The 18363-nt window shown below is 46.6% G+C and overlaps 1 long non-coding RNA gene across 3 annotated transcripts in view; it reads right to left on the minus strand.

Annotated features, from left to right (window-relative positions):
* Window positions 1-7139: 7139 nt before the first annotated feature.
* LOC115851894 (uncharacterized) overlaps window positions 7140-18363 on the minus strand; it is a 33299-nt gene continuing 22075 nt past the window's right edge. The window contains exons 4-5 of one of the 3 annotated variants that reach the window (XR_009565214.1): window positions 15091-15219; window positions 7140-9434 (exon numbers count right to left, since the gene is read on the minus strand). This is a non-coding gene — a long non-coding RNA (uncharacterized lncRNA). Of the gene's footprint in view, window positions 9449-15090; window positions 15220-18363 lie in introns of all 3 variants that reach the window. The other 2 variants (XR_009565213.1, XR_009565215.1) reach the window with 2 other exon arrangements.

The following is an 18363-nucleotide window of genomic DNA, read 5'->3' on the forward strand; positions in this document are numbered from 1 at the left end:
GGGCGGCGCAGCCTGCTGGCGGGAGGGCGGCAGCGCAGGGAGCCGCACGGCTGCAAACGGTGCCTGCTCTTAAGGCTGTAAACTGTAACTTCCGAATGAGCACAAATACATTCTCGTTTAAAAACGAAAACTTTAGAGATTATGGTAAAGAAGGCTCCTAACGACGTTCCACAGCAGTAAACGCGCTTACGGGGTAGGGGTAGGGGTGGGGGTGGATCCTGGCGGACGAGTGTGCGGGTGGAGCGCGGCTGGAGCCATGGGAGCCACGCGGTGTGTTGCTGCGTGTTGCTCACGGGAAGCTTGGTCCTGAGCTCACTGCTCCTTTCACTCAACCTCAAGCCTCAGGTCCCACCGCGCTCCGCGTAATGACGCACCTATCCCGTATTAGGATTGCTGGGCTTCCCTGGGGTGATGTTCCCTGATTACCGCTCCATGGACAGCCGCCCCCCCAGAGTTCAAGTCCGCTGGAATTTGTGGACGTGACCTCGTGTGGAAATAGGGCCTTTGCAGATGCAAAGTTAGGAGGAGGCCTTGCTGCATTGGGCGAGCCCTACATCCAAAGACAGGTGTTCTTAAAAGGGAAATTGGGCCTCACAGCTCACACACAGGTAGAAGGCCATGCGATGTCCGAGGCAGCGATGGCGGAGATGCTCCTCGAGCCCAGGAACTCCAAGGATTGCGGCCACATCAGAAGCTGGAGGAGGCCTGGAGCAGGTCCTGTCCAGCAGCCCTGGGAGGGATGCACCACGCCTACACCTTGATTTCCGACTTTCAGCCTCAGGACCGAGTCTCTGTATGTCTGTTTTAAGCTGCCTGGTTTGTGGTGCTTTGTCACTGGGAGATTTGTACTGGGAAACGAGTACAACACATGGGAAGGTGGGAGCTGGGGACCAACAGTACTCAGGGCTTAATGGTGACCAGCAAAGAAATCTTCCTGGAGGGACCAGAGTGACACCTGGATGGAAGTTCAAGCCAGGGCTCCGGGCTCGGTTCAGATCCTCACCTCACTGTTGTGTGACCTGCTCAACCCACTGAGACTCAGCATCCCCGTCTGCAGAGTAGGGTGATCAGAGTGCCCATCCCACAGGGCTGTCATAAAATTAATCAGATTTTTTTTTTTAGGTAAGAAGTAGATTTATTTATAGAGAAACACACTCCTCAGAAGGTGAGAAAGGCGCCAGGGTATGGTGTTGTCAGTTTTTATGGGGGTGCGTCATTTCATAGGCTTATGAGTGGGAGGAATATTCCAGCTATTTTAGGAAGAGGCGGGGATTTCCAGGAATTGGGCCACCGCCCACTTTTTGATGCTTACTGTTGGCTTTGGAACTGTCGTGGTGCCTGTGGGTGTGTCATTTAGCTTGCTCCTGTGTTACAGTAAGCGTGTACTGAGGCTCAAGGTCTAGTGGAAGGCGACTTGTCCGCCATCTTGGACCCATTTGGTTCTAATCAGGCTATGTCATTCTTGTGCCCTGCCCCCTCCCCTCCTGCTTCATCCCCGCCCCACCCCCCACCCCCCGCAGACATTTTACTCCCATATTCTTCTGGGAAGCAGAAGGGCAATGGTCCGTCTTCTGTTACTGCTTCAAGCCTGGGTAGGGGCGTTGACCCTGCCTGTCAGGGAGTAAAAATCTCTGGGTGCCTGATCTAGGGGCCCCAGGGGCAGGACAGCTCCTTGTTTTAAGTCAGTATGGGTTGTATTCCTTGCATAGCCATCATCTTGGTGTGAAACTGTTGTAACTGCTTCCATAGCCTTTCTATGAATCTCCTTGGTGATGAAGCACTTTTTGTAACAGCATCAGAGTACAAAAATATCTATAAATAACAAAAGACTTAAAGGGCATGGCTAAACATCTGATTACAGGGCTTCCCTGGTGGCACAGTGGTCAAGAATCCGCTTGCCAATGCAGGAGACACGGGTTTGAACCCTGGTCAGGGAAGATCCCACATGCCCTGGAGCAACTAAGCCCGTGTGCCACAACTACTGAGGCTGCGCTCTAGAGCCCACAAGCCACAACTACTGAAGCCCACGGGCCACAACTACTGAAGCACTCGCACCTAGAGCCGGTGCTCCACAGCAAGAGAAGCCACCGCAGTGAGAGGCCTGCGCACCACAGCAAGGAGTAGCCCCCGCTGGTGGCAACTAGAGAAAGCCTGTGCACAGCAACCAAGACCCAACACAGCCAAAAATTAATTAATTAAAAAACCCCCAAACATCTGATTACAGTGTAATCGATGAAGAAGCATGGTTACAATAAGCAGAATTACGAATGATTACATTTAACTTAACATACCAAATAATCTTAGTTAAATGTTTCTCTTTAAGATACCTCAGGGGCCCTCTGAAGTACCTCCAAGTTAGCTGGAATTCACAAATGACGTCACTAAAATTTGGTGTGTGGGAAGTTTGTCAGAAAGTTTTAAAACACTTGGTCAAATAAGGTCATAGGTCACTGTGAGACAATAGTTATTCCTTAACCAAAGTTACAAAAGATCTCAAAAGCCAATACAGATCACTTAAAGGCAAAGAAACTCATACTATCTGTTATTAAAAGCAGCATTTCAAGAAAACTTTGGAGGGAGAAACCAAATCGAGTCTTGTCCCAGCCCACTCCCAACAAAATCCACTTACCCAACTAAATTTAATCCAATCTTAAAAACTCCTGATCGTGCACAACTCTTTTCAGTATTTTTTTCTCATTCCTCCTACCTTCTTTTACTGAAAACATACATCTTACTTTCCTTAAACGTTTTTTTTTCCACACTGAGTTACTTTTCTTGTTGACAAATTTGTAACAGATAAAGGTTTTATTTGACCTCCAGTAAACCGAGGTACGACAGAAGTGTTATACTCAACATTGATGACTCTAAAGACATGTCTATGTTAATGAAACCAACAAGCTTAAGCCTCCTCCAATATCAGATGTCAGTTTAGTACTGAATATTTTCCAGATGACATGGACCTGGAATTCATTCTGGCCAGATTATTTTCTGAGTATATATAAGTGCTTAATTTTTTTAAAAAGCCAATTAAGTAGCGCTCCTTTATGAATTCATTTTTGGCAATACCACACACCTACAACACACATATAGATACGTATGAACACACAAACACACACAGAGGCCTCATACTTCCCATTCCACAATTTCAGTCCTGAGCCAGGTACAACATAAAACCCATCAGTTACAAGGGGTTGGATTCAAATCGGGCTTCTGGCAGACGGAACAAATCAAGGTCACCTATCTAGATGGCTAAACCCTTTTTACTAGTGTTTACAGAAAAGACAGTTAGGATTTCTATTTATCCTTGACAAGTCAAGTTCTAAATTACTCTATTAAAATTTGCATTTAAAAAGATGGCAGACCCCCACCCACCCCCATTTGCACTGAGAAAAGAAATTCCGGAGTTTTGTCTCCTAGAATAAAGATAGAGTCGAATAGAGAGAAAGGAGAGAGAGAGACCTACGTTATATATGTACATATCTCGAGGTGGGAGAGAGTGGGCAGGCGGGGAGCCAGAAGGAAGCAGGGCTGGGCGTCGGCGGCTTGGACCTTCACCCTGTCCCATGGGGGCTGCTGTGGTGAGGGTCCTGAGGCTGCCACCCACCCGCCCCTCCCACCATGCCCACCCACCCTCCGGTGCAGATGCCCACACCCACACTTGGCCTTTCAGCTCAACGGTCCACCTTGGGCACCTGGCCCAGCCAGCTCTGTGGGAGGGAGCTGGGGGTCCTGGTCCCAAGGGGCCTCCCCGGTGACATTCCCTCAGGGCCCCGACGCACTCACCGAGCCCCCTCCCCCCCATCTCCCTCGGACTCTGGGGCGGGGGTCTGGCTGGAGTCCTTCCAGCCCAGCTGCCAGGCGACTTTGTCCCAGCTCCCTCTCCCCAAGCTGTGAGCGTGCGTGTGTTCTTGTTGAGGTTCTGTGTCATACTGCAAATATAAACAAATAAATGAAGACAGTTTAAAAAGATAAAAAAATAAAAAGAGGGCAGAGATAAGGGTTCCTGAGAAGACCAGATAGGACATTTGCATCTCAAAGGTACAGGCAAGTTCCTCCTAGGATGACTTTGTTTTCCCTTCGTTTAATACCTACAAGCCTCTTAAGAGAAACTGTAAAGGGACTTCCGTGGTGGCGCAGTGGTGAAGAATCCTCCTGTCAGTGCGAGGGGACACGGGTTCAAGCCCTGGTCCAGGAAGATCCCTCTGCTCGCTGCCCGAGTGCAGCGACGAAGACCCAACGTGGCCAAAAAAAAAAAAAAAGATAAATAGGGGAGGTTTTGGGAGAGGTAAAATAAAACTAGTGAGATTTAAAAATTAACTTCTTTCTTTTGTTCCACATGGAACTGACAGCACCTCCCTGTTCTCCCTAAGCAGCGCTGCGGGGCTCTCGGTTTCTGGTCTGTCCCTCTTTGTCACCTGCACTGTGGGGCTGTGGTCTCCTCACGTGACTACCTGTGAGGGCCCGTTTGGAGTATTAACCGCTCTTTCGCAGGCTGAGTCGTGAGCCGTGTCTCATTCGCTCTGCATGGAGAGCTCCCCAGACCGCTGTGTCCTCAGTTCCTGGAGTGAAGTGACAGGGAGGAAGGGTCTCCCAGCTGGAGCCCCCAGGCCTGGGGCGAGAAGCAGGAGGGGGGTCCCGGGCACGGCCCCCGCCTTCCTGAGCACCTCCTCCCGGGCCCTGGCCGAGGATGTGGCTGATCCCTTCCGGGAGGGAGAGGGAAGGAGTGAGCAGTGTGGGCTACATGCCCCCCCAGGTCTCCCCAGGCTCTCGTTCCTGGTAAAGCCCTGCAGCCCGTGCCTCTCTCTCACTCAGCATCTTCTCTGGTACTAATAGCAGCTACCCTGTTTTAACAGGAGCCAAATGAATTACATTCACTCATTCCTGCCGGGTGCTCTGAAAGAAGGGGTCTGGCCCCCAACAGCTGCGTGGAGGCAGCCAGCTTCCAGAATCCTCTGCACCTGCTCCAACCTGGGACCAAGCTTGCTCAGAAGTTTCTTTGCTCTGAAGCCACGACTTCGAAGACTTCGTGGCGGATTGATGTGGGCAAATCTCGGGGTTCTTTTTCAACCCCAAGATCCTAACGTGAAGGAGGCCTTTGCAGCGGTGCTGGCTGGCTGGCGCTTGGAGAAGCTGTGTCTGTCCGAGCCTGGAGGGGTCGGCAGGCGTGAGGGCACTGGATGGCTGGTACCTTTCCCTGGTCCTGGTGAAAGGGGCTGGCTGGTGGGGAACGGAGGCTTTAGCATCTGGTTGCAAACATGGAACAGTCCATGAATGACACAGGGGTGACGCACGTGCAACAGAGGGCCCACGGCAGGTAGTAGGGCAGAACGCTGGCATGTGTGTGCGTGTGTGTGTGGGTAAGAGGCGTTGGAGAAGTGGGCGAGGCCAGGCCTGGTGTTGATGCTGGGACCAGTGGGGAGCCGGTGTGGTGTTCTGGGTGGACACGTGGGTGGGGGTAAATGGAACGGGGCTGCGTTTTGAAGCAACGGCCCCGCAGCTGGCAGGGCTGACTGAGGTGGATCAGAATTGATGGGCAGACAGAGGCTGCTGCATCAGACACTTGTTCCCCAGCCTGGAAAAACTGCTGGTTGCTGACAGCTCTTTAAAATAATAGCACGGAAGATCTATTAAGAGTAATATGATATACAGTTGGAGCGTAACCTTTCACTCTGTGTCTTAGTCCGTTTGGGCTCCTATAACAGAACAACATGAACTGTGCGGCTGAAACTTCAGACATTCGTTCCCCATGGTTCTGGAGGCTGGAAGTCCAAGAACAGGGTGCCAGCAGATCCAGTGTCTGTGGCGACCCGCTTCCTGGTTCATCAACGGCCGTCTTCTCACTGCGTTCACCCCTGAGGGAGGGGGTGAGGGAGCTCCCTGGGGTCCCATTTATAAAGGCCCTAATCCCATCATCAGCGCTTCACCCCCATGACCTAATCACCTTGCAAAGACCCCCACCTCCTAACACCTTCACTTTGGGGGTTAGGATTAAAAATATGAATTTGGGGGGAAATAAACATTCAGTCCATAACGCTCAGGTTCACAGACTTTGTTTCAATGTGTCAATTTATTGACTGCTTATTTTAAGATATTGTTTTTTCTGGTACAAACATAATTCATGCTCACCATAAAACCCAGAAATATCGTAGTTAAATGTGTAATGTAGAAAGGGGAAGCCCACCTCAAGCTCTTCCTCCCAGAAATACATTTCCTTCCAGATAGCCAAGGCATACATTAACTTGCATTACGATTACTCTTCACCAAAATAGGACGCATCGCTTTGCATTTTCCCTTTTGCTCTTGATGATACAGCTCAGGTTTTTTTCCCCACGTCAGAAATCTATGGCCCGACAGCAGCGTTGCCTGGAGGGCTGCGGGAAACGCAGCATCACGGGCCCTCCCCAGACCCACTGGGCCAGAATCTGCATGTATCAGCCTTCCAGGATCCCGGCAGCCTCTCCAGCACGTTAACATCTGAGAACCGCCGATTCTGGGTCCCTCAGTCTTTTCAACGGCTTTATGGGCCTAATTTATGTAACCAATGTGCTAATGGTGAATATTTGTTTCCTTTTAAAAACATATATGTGTATTTTGCACTATTAAAAAATGCCACAGCAAACATCCCTGTGTGTGTGTGTGTGTGTGTGTGTGTGTGTGTGTGTGTGTGTGCAGGACCGTGCAAGGGTTTCACAAGGTTATCATCCTAGAAATTGCTTAGGGAAAGTGTATAAACACATTTTTTTGAATTAACAGAGAATGCCAAATTGCCACCCCCAAAGCCGTGCCAACCCGTGCTAAAATTGAGAGTGTGAGCGCCTGTCCCCCACACCTCCCCTTCGGTGACCGGTCCCAGCTGCTCCTCTCTGCCCACCCGATAGGTGAGAGGTCAGCGACCCCCTTCTTCAGCATCCTCTCCACCCAGACTTCCTCCCCAGCAGCCCTCCCGCTGACCCGGATGAAGAACATTCAGTCAGACCCAGGCCTGCTGGCTCCTTCCTCTCCATCCTTACGGCCACTGCCCCAGTGCCGGGGCCCCACCTTGGTCCTCTGCAACCCACTGGCAGCCTGGGCACTCGCTTCAGCCCTTGTGGCCCAGCCCCCGCCCCCTCGTCCCCTCCCTGCCCCCTCCTCCAGGGCTGCTGGGTCTGGCCTCCCTGGAGTCCCACATGCCCTTGGCTGGAACGCCCGTCCTCTTCCGCTGCTCGGGGCACCTTTGCTGGAGCAGTTTCCCTGCTTACTGCTCTTACGTAACCCTCGTCTTAGAGGAATTCTGTGTCTCCTCTGTGTCTGCGTCTTGCAGCTCAGATTCTTCTTCAACTTCCTGCAGCATGTTTCTATCCCCCAGGGGCTAGTTCACGCAGTAGGCAGTGAACAAATGAGTGAATGAATGAATGAACGAGTAAACGCCTTCAGATCCTACTGGGGCCAAAATGAACTTTCACAGCCGGCACATCCTCCGTCTTTTCCTTTTGCTACGTTAATTATCAGTGGTGCAGGCCAGCCAAGAGGGGCAGGGGCCAGGTAAGCAAGAGCAAGGGGGTCAGACTGGACTGGGAAGAAGGATGCCCCATGGGAGCGGCTCCAGTGAAACTGGGCCTCTGAGCCGAGCTTGTCCTCTGGACAGGAGTGTGTGGTTTATTCCGTTAGCTGCAGGGTAGGCTCACCATGTGACACCACTCACAGATGACTAAGGAGCTGTCCCTGGGTCACAGACCTGCACTGACATCTCTGCCCAGTAAAGGAAAGGGAAAAAAGTCATAGTTATATGTTGAGACTTTCAGTATTTTTAGTTTACAAGCCAACTATTCATCACATTAAGACACTGATCTATAAATAAATTTGAAGGCGGTGATACATCTGGGTCTTTGCAGGCCTGAAGTTAGGCAATGATCTGTAAATATATTTGTCTGTGTCATTGATCCCTTCTTTATTAATGTCGTGGCTTTCACTGTGGTTATCAATTTCATTCCCGATTACCAAAGTCCTTACAAAACCTTTGTTCCCTGGCGTGGCCTGCATCGGTCAGTGCTTATGCATTTGAGTAACATAAAGTTACATCCACCTCTGGCTGTGGTTCAGATGCGTCGTTAATTTTCATTAGCTCTTCCTGTTCTTTCTATACACTTCTCCCCATTTTCATTGGGTTTTTCTATTATCTGGAGATGCTTCTCCTATATGGAGTGCACATTACCTAAATGCTCTTGAACTGAAGGTAGGTACATTTCCGACATAGGGACACTTTACCTTCTCTGCAAAAGTTAAGCCTATTTCGTTAGTTATGTAAGATTTCTCGTTACTTTTTATTACTGTCTCTGTTGTTGTTGATTCTACAGCAGGCTTTATGGTCAGGCAGTCCTGTACCCATGCAGGGCAACCTTAGATGAGGTTTGCTTCCCACGAATATTCTCGCGTGAGGCCATCCAGCTAATGCATCGTGTGAACTGTGACTGACGAGATGGGACCGAGGATGTCTGCTGTTTTTACGTGTGCTTACAAATCTCTTTGTCTTTCTAGATGGCTACCATACTTACCTTGATTATACTATATTTTGCTTATATTAGAGCAAACTAGTAAAACTTGAATGCAAAAAAACCTCCCACACTTACAAAAAAGAAAAAAAAAGAAAGAAAACACAAAAAAGAAAAAACAAAAACAAAAAACCTCAAATGCGGCTCTTGCAAACTGCAAAAATGCTACTTAGTATCACCACTGGCTACAGGCACGAGCCCTTTCATATCGCTCAGATCACAGACTAAATGCAGACACTGTCTTCTTTAGGAAACCCTGGGAATATAACAACAACCAGGCATGTATTGTTTCTTAAGATTTTTTTTTTGATGTGGACAATTTTTAAAGTTTTTATTGAACTTGTTACAATATTGCTTCTGTATTATGTTTTGGTTTTTTGGCCGCCAGGCATGTGGGATCTTAGCTATACGACCAGGGATCGAACCCGCACCCCCTGCATTGGAAGGCAAAGTCTGCACCACCGGACCGCCAGGGAAGTCCCAACCAGGCATGTTTTATTTTTTCTAAATGAAAATAGTTTCCTTTTGACTATGAGAAGTTCAAAGTCACATTTCCAGATAATATCAAAAAGTTTGATAAAGAAGGTTGTAGAAGACACTTTTGTCAGTTCCTCCCCGTGTCCTCCACGCAGCAGGTACCTGGGGCGTCCTGGAGCAAGGGGCTTTCACTCCGGTCCTGCCAGGGGCATGGAGGTGGGCTGAGGGCTGCAGGGTGGGTAGCCCCCGGGCATAGCCCTCCGGCCACCACGGCTTCTTCCGCGGCCCTGCGGACTCGGAGAGTGCAGCTGCGCACAGCCTCCTCCGGGCGCTCACGTCCTGGGCCAGCTCCCCACATCCCCAGCGCACTTCCGGCGTCGGTCCTCAACCAGAGCTCACGCATTAAAATCCTCGTCTCAGGGTCTGCTTCTGGAAGATTCCAACTTAACAGAGTAGTCAAAAGAAACAAAACCTGCTGCTAATAATCAAACAACGATCCAGATGTAACCAAGGGAGGGTATTCTTCCTAATTTTTCTAAACCCGAACTTGGTTTCCTCCTCCCTCGGCCCCAAATTCTTTCTACACACACACACACACACACACACACACACACACACACACACACACACACACACACACGCACTTTGGGAAAAGGAGGGTGGGGATCCTATTCCATTCCTTCTGTTTCCCGAAGCCCTCGTGTGCCCAGGAGAATGGACCACCGTGAGGATGACGACTGCATGAGGACCCCAGGAGACGCGCTCCAGAGTGGAGGATGGATTACTCCCTGGAGGCAGGGGCAGGGGTGGTGGGCAGACAGCACCGCCGTACATTTCAGGTGGCTCCTTCTCCCTCTGTCCCCGGAGCCACCAGAGCTACACCCCAGCTTCCTGTTCGTCCTTCCCTCTGCCTAGTGGGGCCGCCTTCCCCCGTGCTCGTGGCGCCACTGCCTCACCCATTTAGTCCCAAGCAAATATGACCTCTGTTTTGAAATTGACCTTGAGTCTCTCCTTCCCTTTCGCCAGATGTCCCCCTCACTCAGAATTCCCCAGCCCTTGCTTGTCTTCCCCAAGGCCGGGGACCTGGGTCACACTTTTCTGTTTTCTCAGAGCCTGGCATAAAGGCCTTCAGAAAACGCCTGTTTCTTGGCTGATGCAAGTGGAGAGGTTTTTACTGTTCACAGCATCAGAGCTGGGAATCCCTGGCCGAGTCGCTTGGATCTCGAGGTTCACGTGGGAAATTGTGGGCTCATTTTGATTATTTCAGTTATCCACACTGCAACACTTTTAGTTCTTCAGGAGAATTTTAAGAGGTCCTTTAAAAAATCATCCAGTGGTCTTGCAGTAAACTCTTGTGCTAGTGATATTTAGCATGTAATGACATTTAATTTTTCCCACGTCAATCACAATAAGCATGGCTCACATTCAGGGCGTGTTTGCTATGAGCCAGGCACTAGTCTAAGCTTTCAGAAACATATCAATTCGCTTCGTGTCCCCGAGATCCCAGGAGGCAGCAGGAACGGTGTGCAACAGACACAGAATTGCAGTCGCCCCTCACCTTGCTGGTGCGGGGGTGGCAGAGCTTGAGCGAGCCAGTGCGGAGAGTGCTGGCTGCATCTCCCTGGCAGGCTACCCATGACTCCAGCGAGGCATTTCCAAGTGCTCCCTGAAGGATAAAGAGCTGCACGAGTGGTGTCGTACTGTTGAGAAACGGGCCCCTCTAAAAATACTTATCATTTGTATTCACCCAGCAAGACTGCTGCTACGAAGCATCTTTCTTATGTTGCTTCCGTAACATTTAAACGGCATTTGGAAAAAAAAAAAAAAAAAAGACAAAGACATAGTAACTACCCAGAAGAAAACCAGTATCTATCACCCGGCAAGCAATTTTGTTGGAGGTTGGCCCCGTGGCTTGGGAGATCTGGGACTATGTGTAGACAGACTAATTTTCCTATTAGCATAGAGTCAATCTTTAGCCCCAAACACTGCCTAAACACGAGCTTTTAAATGAGGCGTGTTTGAAATAGCATGGTTGAAAAAGACACAGCAGTAAATCAAAAGACCATCGTAAATCAAGGTCTCACATTACCGAACCTCGTGTCTCCTTTGTGAAATGTGTGATGAATCTTTCAGTTGCCTGGAAAGTGATCCTTCCTGTTGGAGAGATGGAGCGAAGGTCCCCTCACCTTGGCGACGCTTATTAGGCCTGAGTTTGATCCAGCCACCTGCCACCTTCCTGAAGACCACAGAAACCTGCCCATGTTCTGTCATTCAGAGCAGTTTATACAGGTTTTCAAAGAGTGGACATCTATACCAAGATGCATTTGCTTCTTTTGTCTTATTTCTGGCCAGTTGGGAATAGCTGGCTTTTGCCACGAGAAAGGCATTTCTCTGATTGCAAACTTTGTGCCACCACTAGAGTTTTTGTTTCTTTAATAAATTTATTTATTTGTTTTTGGCTGCGTTGGGTCTTCGTTGCTTCGTGCAGGCTTCCTCTAGTTGCGGCGAGCAGGGGCTACTCTTTGTTGAGGTGTGTGGGCTTCTCATTGCGGTGGCTTCTCTTGTTGTGTGGCACGGGCTCTAAGTACGTGGCCTTCAGTAGTGTGGCTCATGGGCTCTAGAGCGCAGGCTCAGTAGTTGTGGCACTTGGGCTCAGTTGCTCCGCGGCATGTGGGATCTTCCCGGACCAGGGCTCGAACCCATGTCCCCTGCATCGGCAGGCAGATTCTTAACCACTGCGCCACCAGGAAAGTCCCACCATTAGAGTTTTACAATATCAGGTTCTCACCCTGATAGCCCAAGAATAAGAGTCGCCATCCAGCATCTACTGTGGGGTGGGAAAGGGCACCTATCTGGGGTTGGTGTCGGTCAGGGCTTATTTTCAGGATTTTACCCGGAAAACGAGGCAAGTCTAACATTTCATTTCTCAGTTAATTTCCCCAAGAAAATAAATAGAAAACAAATTATTTGAGTGTATTGTAATTTAATACTCCCAGCTACTGTAATTTAACACGCCCAGCTAGCGAGCATTCACTTATACTTTATAGAGCAGTTGGTTGAAAATAGTGTAGAACTTTTCACAGCATTTATTGATCTATTTCTGGCATATGAATCCCCAGACAGGAACTGTCTATGGGCGAGATTTTACGACCTCAATATAGATCCAAAGCTTTTAATGCACCTTTTGCCTTTATCATAATGTCTCTGAGGAAATCAGAGTGGGGAGGAATGGCCTCCTGACACCAAATTCCATGTTTAATTATGTTAAGATGGCTCTGTTTGACACAGTCCTTACATCTAAAGATTTCAGAATAGTTCTTAGCTGATCTGGTCACGTGGTCTCTAAAATTAAACCAACAGGAAGTCCTCCTTCGGGTCGATGATGCAGAACTACTGCTGTGTTCCCAGGGCCCTCAGGACACAGCTAAACCTACCCATCAGGTACTGTCAAGAGAAACAGTAAAGTATCGTCACGCCAACACCAAAATAGGCGTTCTTGTCAGCCTGCCTCTGGCATCTGATTCGATAATACTAAGCAACCTTATGTAACTGATGAACTTATTTTATTATTTGGTGAATCCGTTGGTATACATTTCCTGAAGCCTCGCTTAGTTCTTTTATTTTTCTTTTATTTTTTATTGAAGTATAGTTGATTGACAAAGTTGTGTTAGTTTCCGGTGCACAGCAGAGTGACTCTGTCATACATACATATTCTTTTTCAGATTCTTTTGCATTATAGTCTATTACAAGGTTTTGAATATAGTTCCCTGTGCTATACAGTAGGACCTTGTTGTTTCTCTATTTTACACATAGTAGTGTGTACCTGTTAATCCCAAGCTCCTAATTTATCCCTCCTCCCCCAGCTCAAACAGATTCTAAAAAAAAATCTACATTTTCTTACTCCCCTCGCCCACCTTTTATGATTTTGATGTCCTATTTTACATCTTCATGTTTATCCTTTTGCTGTTCATTGTGGTTATAATCACTTTCACAAACTTTTTTGACTGTTTTTTTTTAAATCTATGTACTGGCTTATTTAAGTGATCTACAATTCTTTTATATATTTGCTTTTCCTATTGTGATTTTCCCTTTCTTATAGATTCTTGCTTCTTTTCTATTTAGAGAAGACATTTCAATATTTCTTTTAGGGTAGGTTTAGTATTACTGTATTCTTTTAGTTTTTGCTTGTCTGAGAAATTCTTTCTCTCTGCTTCTGTTCTAATAATCTTGCTGGGTAGAGTACCTCTGTTGCAGGTTTTTCTCCTTCAGGACTTTGAATATAGCTTGCCACTCCCTCCTGGCCTGCAATGTTTCTCTAGAGAAATCAGCTGATAGATAGGTACCCTTATGTGGTTCCCTTGAAATGAACTCTTTGTTTTTCTCTTGCGGCCTTTAGACTCCTCTTTAACTTTTGCCATTTTAATTGTCATATGTCTTGATGTAGGTCTGTTTGGGTTCATCTTGTTTGGGGCCCTCTGTGCTTCCGGTACCTGATGCTTAGTTCTTTTATGATAGTAGAGGATGTCCTTAAAATATCCTTTAACAGAGCCCTAAATGGGACAAGAAATAGGGTTTAACCCTGGCCTTGTCCCTATTGCTCTTATTCTACGCAGAGGAACAGAATGATGGTGCTGTAACTGAGTATTTGTCGGAACTATGGAAAAGTAGTTTGCCTTTGTTGCCTCCATAATCCTATTCCGTGGAGGATACAGCTGTCCTTCATGAGGATAGCGAAATAAGCCAGGGTTTTAGATGTTTAGAATATGACCTCAGCCTTGCTGTGCAAATACCAACACTTGGTATGCTGATATCTAAAGCATAGGAATCTCTTTTCAAAAAATAACCTAGCGTAAGTGTATCACAGTAACCTGATCAATTTTATTTATGGCTTTATTGAGACACAACTGTTATATACAAAAACACACGTATTTGATGTATACACTTTGTTTAGTATGGACATGTGCTTTCACCTGTGATACCATCACCACAGTCAATAAACTTATCCATCACCTGCTAACTTCCTCATGCCCCTACCGTCTTTGTCATAAGAACACTTAACATGAGAGCTACACTCTTTTTTTTCTCTTTTTTGAGAGCTACACTCTTAAAACTAATTTTCAAGAAAAAAAAACCAGAATTGTTAACTGGAGGCACTAAGTTGTACAACAGATCTCTGGAAACTGTTTATCCTGCACAACGGAAACTTTATGCCTATTACCAACTCCACATGTCTCCCCTCCCCCAGCCCCTGGCAACAACCATGCTACCCTCTGCTTCTGTGAGTTTGATTACTTTAGATTCCTCAGATAAGTGGAATCATGCAGGATTTGTCCTTCTGGGACGGGCTTACTTCAGTGAGCGTGATGCCCTCCTGGTTCATCCATGTTGTAGCATAAAACAGAATATAACGTGTATTCTTTTTTAAGGCTGAATAATATTTGATTGTATGTATACATCACATTTTCTTTATCCATTCATCTTTCGATGGACACATAGGTTGTTCCCATATCTTGGCTATTGTAAGTGATGCTGCAACAAACTTAGGAGTGCAGATAGTTTTGAGCAATCTATCATATAAATACTGTCAAAAGTCTAACCTAATTAACTCAACATGGATCATAGACCTAAGTGTAAAATGCAACCCCCCTAGCAGATAACATAGGAGAAAACCTAGATGATCTTGGGTACGGTGATGCTGTTTTAGATACAACACCAAAGACACGATCCATGAAAGAAATAATTGTTTAGCTGGATTTCATTAAAATTAAAAACTTCTGCTCTGCAAAAGGCAATATCAAGGGAATTAAAAGATAAGCCACATAGTGGAAAAAAATATTTGCAAAAGACACATTTGATAAAGGGTTATTATCCAAAATAGACAAAGAACTCTCAAAATTCAACTCAACTCAAAGAACTCTCGAAACTCAAGAAAACAACCCAACTAAAAAAACTGGCCAAAGACCTTAATAGATACCTCAGCAAAGAAGATATACAGATGGCAAGTAAGCATGTATGAAAGGATGCTCCACATCCTATGTCATCAGGGAAATGCAAATTAAAACAGCAATGAGACACCACTACACACCTCTGAGAATGGCCAAAATCCAGAGCACCGACAACACCAAATGCTGGCGAGGATGTGGGGCAGCCGGAACGCTCACCGCTGGTGGGGACACACGTGGTGCAGCCACTTTGCAAGGCAGTTGGGCGGTGCCTTTCAAAATGAAACGTACTCTTACCATATAATCCAGCAAGCATGCTCCTTGGTACTTACCCAGAAGAGCTGAAAACATATCTCCACACAAAACCTGCACACAAATACTCAGAGCAGCTTCATTCATAATTGCCAAAAATTGGAGGCAACTCATACGTCCGTCAGTAGGTGAGAGGATAAATAACCTGTGGTGTATCCAGAGAGTGAAATATCATTCGGTGCTAAAGAGAGATGAGCTGTGAAGCCACGACAAGGCATGGAGGAACCATAAGGCACGTCACTAAGTGAAAGCCAGTCTGGAAAGGCGACACACTGCACGATTCTGACTCTATGACAATCTGGAAAGGGCACAACTATGGAGACGGTAAAGAGATCAGTGGTTTTGGAGGGGAGGGGTTGGGAAAAGCTGAATAGGTAGAGCACAGAGGATTTTTAGGGCAGTGAAAATACTCTTTATGATATGATGATGATGGCTATATGTCATTGCACACTTGTCCAAATCCACTGGGTGTACACCACCCAGAGTGAGCCCTGGGATAAACATGGACTTGGGTGATGCTGACGTGTCAATGGAGGTTCACCTTTGGTAAAACAAGTGAACCACTCTGGTGAGTGCTGTCAACAGAGGGGAGGCTGTGCCTGCATGTGGGCAGCGGGTGGCCAGCTGTCCGTATGGGAAATCTCTTTGTCTCTCAGTTTTATTGTCGGCCTAAACTGCTCTTAGAAAAGCAAAGTTATTAAAAAAAAAAACTTAGCCTAGGCAATGGATATTGGAGATGAAGATCTTAAAAGTTAATTTAATTTTTATATCCTTTAAGTTTCATTAACCCGTTTTCAGGAAATTGCGTACTTAGACTAACTTACTCTGTGCTCCCCCTATAGAAAACTCTTCAGAACCATAACTTAGCGTCCTGCCTGTAGATTTTGCAGGGGGCTGATAGAACCCCTGCAGCTCATCTCTGTGCTTTCCAGGGGTTTGCCATGGACTGTGCTGTGGGCCGACCAAGAGACGTGTGCACCAGATGCCCCTTCAGGGCCGGCCTCTGCTGCCGAGAGCCTCCCTGACCACAGGCACGCCCTTCCCTGGGTGGTCCACGTCTAGCGATGGGCTGGGGGAGGGGATTTGGGGGGCTCCTCTGATGGGCCATGGTGGCCCACTCTGCCCTGCAGGCTCCTGGCCTGAGCCACAGCTCCCCAACCCTGCTTCCTCCCCTTTCCTCTGTGCGGATGTCCAACACAAACTCCATCCCAGCTCCTGTTTCTGGAAAACCCAACCTTTGACATGGCCCCTCCTAGTCACCCTCTGTAAAGACACCTAAGGCACAGCATTCTCCTTCTGTGTCCTTTCACTAGGTAGCATCCAGACTTCTGTCACCCAGGGTTTCCCCTCATTAAGCTCCAGGGCTGCTTCCTGGAAGGGGAGGGGGCAAGGGGACGAGTGCCCCTCGGTTTGTCACTTTCTCTCCATTCTCTGATTCACATTCTTGAGTAACTTCCCAGAAGGGGAAGGAGAGAGCACGAAGTAAACTCTGTAAATGTCGTATCTGAAAATGATCGTATTCTACCTCACGCTTGATTGGTGGTTTGGTGGGCTGCAGAATTTTAGGTGAAACAGACTTTTTTCCCTAGGAACTTTGAAGATGTTGCTTCATTATTTTCTAGCATCTAGTGTTGTGTATGGAAAATCAGATGCCAATCTGATTCTTGTCTCTTTGTGTGTTCTGAAGTGATGTATTGAGATGTGGGTCTCTTTTTCATTTATTGTGCTGAGAACTCTCCATTTGAAGACTTTTTTTTTTTTTGAGGTATGGGAAAGTCCCATTTGAAGCCCCATTTGAAGACTTTTGATTCTGGTAATTTCTGATAATCTCTCTTTAACAACATTCACCCCTCAGATTCTTTACACTCTCTTTCTGGGACTCTTATTGATTAGATGTTGAAATTTTTTGGATTGATGTTCTAAGTCTTTTATTGCTTCCCATATTTTCCATCTGCCTTTTTCCCCAGCTCCGTCTTACAACTTTTCTGTTAATGTTTTCAATTTCAGCATTCTTTTAAAAGTTACTTGTCCTCTATTCTTTCCTTTTTTTTTTTTGTTTTTTTTTAAACATATTTATTTACTTATTTATTTATTTTTTTTATTCTTTCCTTTTTATGTCATCCTATTCTTGTTTTACGAATGCATTTGTTCCCTAGGATCTCTAAGATACTATTTGGAGTCTTTTTTGAAGTTCTGTTCTGTTTCTTGCAACATCTCAGATCACTCTAGGTTTTTTTTTTTTTTTTTTTTTTTTTTTTTTTGCGGTACGTGGGCCTCTCACTGTTGTGGCCTCTCCCGTTGCGGAGCACAGGCTCCGGACATGCAGGCTCAGCAGCCATGGCTCATTGGCCCAGCCGCTCTGCGGCATGTGGGATCCTCCCGGACCGGGGCACGAACCCGTGTCTCCTGCATCGGCAGGCGGACTCTCAACCACTGCGCCACCAGGGAAGCCCTACTCTAGGTTTTTAATATACTGTTTTAGTTTATTTGTATTTTGAAAAACATTTTTTGTGTAATTTCAGAAGCATTGTACACTTATGGAATTGGAAAATGAAAACTGAAAAACGCAACAGTTAAAAAAAAAAAGTATGTCCCACCACCTAGAGATTAGCACTGCTCGAATCTGAGTACATATCTTTCCAGATACACATATATATGCACATGTATAAACACACATACGTTGGTGTACTTACAAACACACTGTGTATATATATATTTTTAATTGAAGTATAGTTGATTTACAATGTTGTGTTACTTTCTGGTGTACAGCAAAGTGATCCGGATATATATATATATATATTCTTTTTTTTTTTTTGACTGTGCCGAATGGCCTGCAGGATCCCAGTTCCCCGACCAGGTTTTGAACCCAGGGCCAAAGCAGTGAAAGTGCTGAGTCCTAACCACTGGATCGTCAGGGAACTCCCTACATACAATATATCTATTTTTTTCAGATTCTTTTCCATTATAAGTTATTATAAGATACTGAATACAGTTCCCTGTGCTAGGTCGTTGTTGTATATCTGTTTTATATACAGTAGGGTGTATCTGTTAATCCCAAACTCCTAATTTAGCCCTCTCTGCCACCCTTTCCCCTTTGGTAACCG

Source organism: Globicephala melas, chromosome 9 (genome assembly GCF_963455315.2).
Source record: "Globicephala melas chromosome 9, mGloMel1.2, whole genome shotgun sequence".
NCBI lineage: Eukaryota > Metazoa > Chordata > Mammalia > Artiodactyla > Delphinidae > Globicephala > Globicephala melas.